Source organism: Gavialis gangeticus, unplaced genomic scaffold (genome assembly GCF_001723915.1).
Source record: "Gavialis gangeticus isolate Ggan-Ray unplaced genomic scaffold, GavGan_comp1, whole genome shotgun sequence".
Lineage (NCBI taxonomy): Eukaryota > Metazoa > Chordata > Crocodylia > Gavialidae > Gavialis > Gavialis gangeticus.
The window spans coordinates 73,196,079-73,204,242 of NW_017728994.1; the positions used below are offsets into that span (position 1 = coordinate 73,196,079).

The 8,164-nt window shown below is 44.4% G+C and overlaps 1 protein-coding gene across 1 annotated transcript in view; it reads left to right on the forward strand.

Annotated features, from left to right (window-relative positions):
* The first annotated feature begins 1,927 nt into the window (after nt 1-1,927).
* The window catches only part of MGMT (O-6-methylguanine-DNA methyltransferase), a 372,054-nt gene continuing 365,817 nt past the window's right edge, over nt 1,928-8,164 (forward strand). Inside the window, exons 1-2 of the mRNA XM_019503000.1 lie at nt 1,928-1,976; nt 4,688-4,747. The gene's annotated coding sequence lies outside the window, so the exon portion shown is untranslated. The remainder of the gene's footprint in view (nt 1,977-4,687; nt 4,748-8,164) is intronic.

An 8,164-nucleotide genomic window follows, 5' to 3' on the forward strand; every position in this document is an offset into this window, starting at 1 on the left:
GCAGCCTGCATGCGCTGGGCAGGGGCATGCGGGCAGTGGATTGAGGCATAGTTCGGAGCCATGGCAAAGCCGCGATCTGCTGCTTGCACATCCCTGCCTGGGGCATGCAAGCTGCAAATTGTGGCTCTGCCCCACCTCCGGACCATGCTGTCACCACCACAAGACCCCAGCCCAGTCCTGGAGCAGCTCCCTGCCCTGCTGTGTGGAGGAGGGGCGGCACTAGGGGGGCTATATCCACACCAAAATCCTGGGTGCAGGGATTGTTATGGGCTTGAAACGGATTGGGCTTGTTTTTAAAGGCAGTGCCACTATTTTTTCTCGTGAGACTTGGCAACACTGGCACTCAGGTAGTTAGGCCCAGCTGGGGCTAACCATCCTACCTGCTGTCCTGACTTGACACTTTTTTAAGTGGATTGAAAACCAAGGAGCCAAAGAACAAAGAGTTGAGTTAGACAGGGAGTTCAAAAAGTCTGCTTCTCAGAAAATAAGTGCTGGGTATTCCCTGAAGCCAAAACACAGAAGCGATCTCGTTATCTGTAACCAGATTTTAAATCTGATGCCTTTATGGTTATGATGCTCAGTCACAAGAGGGAAAGTGCTTTTTGTCTGGGTCTCCCTCATTAGTTGATTCTTCGCTTGTCTGACAATCTCATGATTACACTCCAGAATCTCCCAACTGTATATAAAGAGCTTTAAAATGAGTTCCAATAATTTGGGGTTTTGCTTTTTTGGTAAATTTTAGTAACCCCTCTTCACTGCGTGCTCACCATCGTTTATTAACTCAACTAAGCCTCACCCTACCTTTTTCAGCATCACCAACTCTGCAACTCACTCCACGTCTTCTCTAACACAACCTTCACTACTCAAACCACTTCCTTTAGCAATTCCCCAGTTATAGACTTCCTGAGCTTGTCTGCATTCATCCTTGTCTTTACAACTCTGCAAATGAAAAAAAACAAAGCTGGATCTTCTTGACTGGATCCTACGAAACTCTGATGATCAAAACTGAGCCCCACCCCAACTTCCTACTGTATCAGCCTTTAAAGTATCAGAAATCTTTGGATGTTAACTTTTAAGGAAAATTTTTTCATGTCCCAAGTCAACCTAGCCAAATCCATTCCAAATCCATGACTCATTCAAGAGCCAAATGTGGCCCTACAGCCAGCAAACATCCTCCACCCCCACCCGGTGCTTCCGAATCATTTGTCGGGCACCCCGCTTGCAGGCCCGAGCCCAGAAGCTTGGGGTTCGGATGCCCTCGAGTTTGGCTTGCCCTCGGCCATATGGAGCAAGCTAGGGAGCAGTCCCCCGTTTCCATGAAGTTGTCACCTAGCCCAGATCCTCCCCCACCTGGGCAGCGGGAAGCTCACTACGAAGCTGTCGGAGGGAGTCTTGTGCGCAAGCAGACAAGGCTGCGCCCCCTCCATGATGCAGTGCCGTTTTCACTGCATTACCTTGGGCAGGATCTTTTCCCTGCCAGAAAACTCTGGGTATTTTCTTACGGTAGTGAGTGGCCGGATGCTGGTGGCGCTTTTGCCTGGCACTTGCACAGCCTGCAGCACGGGCGCAAGTGAGCGCAGGATGCGAATCGCATCGGTCTTCCCTGCCTATGCAATGGGAACACTGCCCTGCCCTGCCCTGCCAGGCCCGGGAGGATCACACCGGCTTTCCCCGGGGCTTGGGGCCAGGCCCAGGCGGGCTTTTCTGCATCAGGAGCAACTACCCGCTCCGCCCCCGGACAACAGCGCCAAATCCTGCGTCTAGACACGGCCCCTTCTTTCCCTTCAGGGCTGTGCAGACACCCGAGCACAGCCCCAGCCCGCTGCGCTGCATTGCACCCGGGCAGGACCGGCTCCAGCCCCTGCGGCGCCTGCGCGGGCGGCTCGTCAGGTCCCCGCGCAGGCGGAAGGGGGGCGGGGGTTGCCGCGCTCTGCTTCCTCCCGCCGAGCGAGGCGGAGCGGGCAGCAGCGCGCCCGGTACGTCTGAGCCCTCAGCGCTGAGCCACGACGAGGAGGAGGTGGGGCTGCATCACGACCCATTTCTAAACCCAGACGGCCGGTGCCCACCCCTCCGTGCGTGAGGCACGGGGAGGGCCCAAGCAGCCCCTGGCAGATAGGGTTCCCCTCGTTTTTTCTCCTTGAAAACAGGAGCCCCCTTTTTTTTTTCAAGTGGGTTGACCCTCCACCCTCACCCCGCCTTTTCTTTTTAAAGTTTGCTTGCCACCCTTTAGTATATTCTTGAAAGCGCACCCCATGCTGCCAGAGGGCATCGCCTCATCTCCCTGAGGCCTAAGCCCCGCTCTCCTCAGTGCGCAGAGAAAGGTGCCCCTAAAACATCGGGAGCTGCAGGCTTGGGGCAATTTCACTGCCCCCAAGGCAGCTCCTCGTACAACAGGTTGGCAGGGTTTTTGGGCAGAGTGCCCCAAAACAGCTGCAGCCTCTGTTCGTAAGATGTTGGTGTTACAGGGGTGGGCAGAGGAGGGGCCCGATGCTTGTTGTGGTAGCACAACCCTGGCCTCTGCCATCTGCCCCAAGCAAAATGTCGTCACGTGCCACGCTCTGGCACCTGTGCCCTGTCTTACAAGATGAGAGCGGCAGTGCCAGCCCCTCTGCAGCCAAGTGTATCAGCAGGCATGTGGAGCTGGATCTGTGTGGGGGAGCAGAGTCCACTTGTATAGCTCAGTTGTTTTCTGCAGTATCAACTTGATTATTTTTTTCCCTGAGGTGACCTCCCGACCCCCTGCCCAGGGTATGACCAACGGGGACGACATGGCATGAGACCTAGGCACAGGCAGCCCCTCCAGAACATACAAGCTGCCCTGTACTGGGTCAGGCCCTAGGTGCATCTTGCCTGTGGTGCAGTGGCTGAGAGTGGATGCTGTGTGGCATGTGGCACAGGAGGGAGGGAGCAGGCAGCACTGCAGCAGATAAGTAGGAAGCAGAAATTAGAGCAGCAGTTCAGGCAGGGAACACAGAAGAGGAGGTAGAGGAGGGTGATTAGAGTAGCCCTTAAGGGATGTTGCATGACTAATTTGTGGCATGCTGGCCCGCACCCCTCTAGGATCTAAGATACTATGGAGAGAGCATATTTTTAGTTGTCTTCCTTGTCATGTCTCCAGGCCATCCTTTCTATATGGTCTGCTCCTAATATTCTGCACAGGCAACTGCTTCTGGTGGTCTTATTGCCGAAGCTTGTGGGATGCATTGTGGTGCTACAGAGCGTTTCAGGAGATGATTCATGGTTTGCTTTTCTTGAGACACACACTGGCTGGCTGTGTAGAGGCCCAGTGATTTCATGAGGAAGTTGTATCTGCCGAGACCCCGCTCTCAGTCTGTTCAGGCTCTGCCACATGTGCTATTTGTAGTGGGAGTGTGATGGTAACTCCTCACTGGGAGTTACTTGCATTCCAGATCTCTTCATTTGCTGAAACTGGGCTGTAAAACAGAATAATCAAGTACAGTTCCAATGTAAGAGAGAAAGTAAGGAGAATGTAAAATAAAGATTAAGGGATATATTGCTTCTTGCTTTTCTTTTCTTTTTAAAAAAAGCTCATGGTACAATATGGAAAAATATCACACTTATGTCCAGAAGTTCTGAAAATTGGAAAAAGTAAATATAGATGAAGAAGCTACTTTGCTACTCCCACTGTTCGGGAAGTAAATAACAGTATAGCTACTGCTAATTGTTTAATTATTGATTTTTAATACTTTTATTATCCTAAAAAGTGATTATATGCAGTGCTTTAGTTTTTCAGATTTTCAAAGCAGCATATAACTAGCCTTGCTTCAGTTTGATGCTTATCGTCCTTTTACAAGTAATGAAATGAAGTATAATGTAAATAAGTAACTTTTTCGAGGTAGCATGAGTGCCAAAGTCAACTATTCTTGAGTCTCCATTGTCCATTAAGCAACAAAAAAAAATGTGTGTGTGGGGGGGAATAAGAGTACTGGAAATGCTGCAGTACATCACCTGGAATCATTTATCTTAATAGCAAGGGATAGCCCCTTTGTGGAACTGATTAAAGTTTTGGCCTGCAAACCCTTGGAAATCCACTGGAGACTGGAAATCCACTAGGACTGGCTGCAGAGAGGCTCTTTGCTTCTGAACTGTCTTTGTGGCCTTTGGTCTTCCCTTATATAGAAATGTAACTTCAGTTGAGCCACAATACTCCAATTGATGCCTTTGTGCATTAAAATTCCATCTTGCTTATTCAGGGGGTGCTACTCAGATGAGTAAAAATTAATTGTAATGTGGAATTTCCATGCAGGGTTGGTAAGTTGGAAGTGCTTCTACCAGTCCTGCCTGCCTTTCTGTTTATGAATGCCAGTCCCAAGGCCTCTGGTGGAAATGGTGGAATAAGTGGGCAGAGTTGACAGAAATCCACCTCTGCCTCCTGTTCTGCAGAATGAGACCTATAGGGGTTTTATGAGGTGGATATGGGACAGTTTAGGTTTGGTTCCTAGTCCTATGTTCACTGCATGAGACTATCTTCTCAAATTCAGTTGATCAGTTTAGTAGTTAATTATTTTTTCTTCTCCCTGAAAGCATACGTTTTCTTTGTCTTTGATTTCAAAGTTTTGTTGGCATGGTGTGGTGTCCTTGGCAAGCTTATTTGACTGCTGTAATGTGCATCCAGCAAGTCTGGACTTGTTAACATATGAAAAAAACTCTATTCCTCCTATTGCAGATTACTTCTATCTGTTTAGAAACAAAGAAGGCACTACAAATCTCTTCCTGACAGCATTTTGTGAGTATCTTTTATATTTATATAAACTTAAATTTTATCTTCATGTAGTAAAATTATTATGTATTAACTAATTTCTTGATCATAGGTCAGTTAGTGTATTGGACACTTTTATTTATACAGCTAAAGCTTTTTCTAGAATTTTGCTTTTTTGGTAGGATGGAAATAATTTTTCAGCCAAAGTTCTGAGAGCCAAGTAGGTGTATCTGTGACCTTGTAAGATGGCTTCAACAGATTCCATCTGGGTTCTGATCCATGATGAGTTAATTACACCAATTACACCAGCAACTGCACGCAAGCTCCATAGGAAACTATAGTTGTTACACTGCAACTTGTGTTACTGTGACTACTTTATCTCTTGATAACTCCTGTAATTAACTTGTCACCACTGTTTAATGCTTAACATATGTAGAGAATCAGTTAATGGCATCACTAAAGTGATAGTAGCCTGAAGGAGAAACTCATGCCCTTTGGGAAGGCTAACAGGGGTTTACTTAAATGACTAATTTGGGAACTTGGGCAGAAAAAGTGTTAGGAAGTTCTTTTTGAGAACTGTGTAAGGTAGAAAGACTGTGCCAAAGAAAAATGGGATTTAACACCATTTTAAATCTGTGGGTTTAGGTGACAGAATAATTTAATGTCATTTGCAAAAAGAAGAAACAGCCTGGAAAGCTTAAAGAAGATCAGGTTTAGAAAATGGATGGTAGTTTTTGTTAGTATTGTCCCCTTACATAAGTGCAGTTAAGCATTGATAGAGCCAAAACAGCTGTTATCCTTAAAATTTAAACCAGTCTGTGACAGCCCCTATAACCAATCTTACTTTGGCTAAACAATACATAATTCCCCCCGTACGCTACCCAAGGGACTACTGATAGAAAAGGTGACACTCTGGCCCACATGTTGGATGTTGAAACTCAGTTTGAACAGCAGTGGTTGTTCTCAATTAGTTTAGTGGCATAGGAGTTGAATCATGGTCTCATGGGAGCAAAAATACAGTTTTCCTGTACCAGTCTCAAGAGTAGTGAGCCATTTGGCTTGGGATGCAGCTGTTTTCAAAACTAGTTTCAATTTTCTGCAACGGGAGGGAAAGAAATCTGTGTTCTTTATTACAGTTGTAAAGTTTGCACATTTTTGGAGAAATTTGTAGAACAATGAGCTAAATCCTAAATGTGTGAAAGCTATAAATACATGTTGTATTCATAAGCATTCAGTCTAATACTTTTAAAGATTTCCTGTGTTAGAATAATTTCCTGTTTGTAACACCAGTGTAGTCAGCAAAGTATCCTACACTGCCTGTATTGCCCATTCCCAGAAGTTGAAGGGTGAAACTGAATGTGTGTTCCACCAATAGCATAACTCGTAAAAGCAAGCACTTGTTAAATCTATTTGTTTTTATTATAGACATCGATCTGCCAGTCGCAATAATGCATTTATGGACATTTTTCTGCAAGCACAGCGGTGGTGGCAGTTTTTACTGACAAATTGAGTCATATGGACAGTAGTTCAAAATACGCTTACTTTATTGACAGATTGTGCAATTCTCTTTCACTGAGTGTTCATAAGATATCTGGATTGGTGAAGAGAATGTAACTAATGGGAAAATGTGGGACAACAGTTCTGATTTTTGGATGTGTGAAATCTATAACCTAGTGACATGCTATGGCTCCTGCAAACTTTTTAACTTTCTCTAGAAATGTTTTAATGGTACCATCTTCAGGTAAAAACTGGAATCATAAATGGAGCTTTTTACTTGTTGGCACATTGGCTTACTGCTGGGGATAGCTGAGCACATGTAAAAAAAGGAACCTGGCAGAGTGGTAAAAAAACAAACAAACAAGGTATGTGAGAGGATTATATTTAGTCCAAGAAAACAAACCTGAAACTAAAAACAACCAAAGGAAAAACTGACCAAAATGTTATTTTAATTTTGTAATATTAGAGCAGCAAATGAAATTGATATACACATTCATTGTCCCAATACAGGCCAGGGCTTGGCTTGTGTTAATGTGCCTCAGCAAATAAAGGAACAATTGAGTTACAGCTTTTAGAGATGGATCAAATTTATGCTTGTGCATTTTTTTTCTAAAATATTTAAGTGTTTCATTTTAGCAGTTCAGTATAAAAGGTTTTTTGCATGATAGTACATTCTAAAATGAAATTAACTATATTTAAAATGACTATAATGGGAAAGTACATATCCTAAAGGCTCTGTGTAACTGGTAGTAAGTATAACCGTTTTCATATTTGCCCAGATACTTTATAGGATACCTTTCTTTATTTATTTTTTCATACTAGAAAGTAGCACAAAGAATGTGATCAAGATGGCTAACAGGACTGCATGCAAAATATTTGGACTTTAATAATGACTGTTACAGGTATTAATTTCTCTATCCAGGATCAAATGTTCTTTACCTATCTGGAAGTTTTCATGTTGTATAGTTTAATATCTGTTTAATTGAGTTATAGGTAAGACAAGACAACACACCCCTCCTCTTGTGGGAAATGTTTAATGTATATATAGTATATATAGTTTATATGTGTAGATATAAAAATCTGACCACACTTTTGATTAGGGGCACACTAGACGTTCTAACGCTTTATATGGCCTTAGTGTGTGTTTGTACCTTTGCTTGACTGAAAGTACTGTTCAGTTTAAACAAAGGATATGATTTGGAACTTACACTGTAAAAGACTTCATTCCTGAGCTGGAGGCAGATTTAAATTTAAGCCTGTGCTTTTCATTATGCTGTATAAGATTCTGCTTTTGTTAGCTGAAGTTGTATGTCCTACTGGTAAATCTAATAATGCTATATAATCAGGAAGCCAAAAATGTAAGTAAGCCAAATGAGCAGTTGTCCTCATTGCATGCCCCGCCCCTTTTTAAATTGGGGTTTTCAAGAGCCTAAGGGTGTTAGGCATTCAAATCCTATGAATAGCACATGGATGCTTCCGTCTCTTTGAAAGCACCAAAATGATACTGCAATGTTAATACAACATTCAAATGGTATATAAGAAAACCAAAGAATGTGAAAGGTGAGGTTCTGAAACCTACTTGGTATTGATAGTTTCATAGTTTCTAGGGTCAGAAGGGACCTGAGTAGATCATCTAGTTCGACCCCTTGCCATGGCAGGAAAGATTACTGGGGTCAAACGACCCCAGGAAGGTGTTCATCTAACCTCCTCTTAAAGACCCCCAGGGTAGGAGCCAGCACCACTTCTATTGGAAGTTGGTTCCAGATCCTAGCCGCCCTGACAGTGAAGTAGCGCCTCCTGATATCTAGCCTAAATCTTCCCTCTACCAGCTTGTGACCGTTATTTCTGGTCACTCCTGGCAGTGCTCGGGGGAACAGGGACTTCCCCAGTGCCTGCTGATCCCCCCCCTGACTAGTTTGTAACTGGCCACTAGATCCCCCCTCAGCC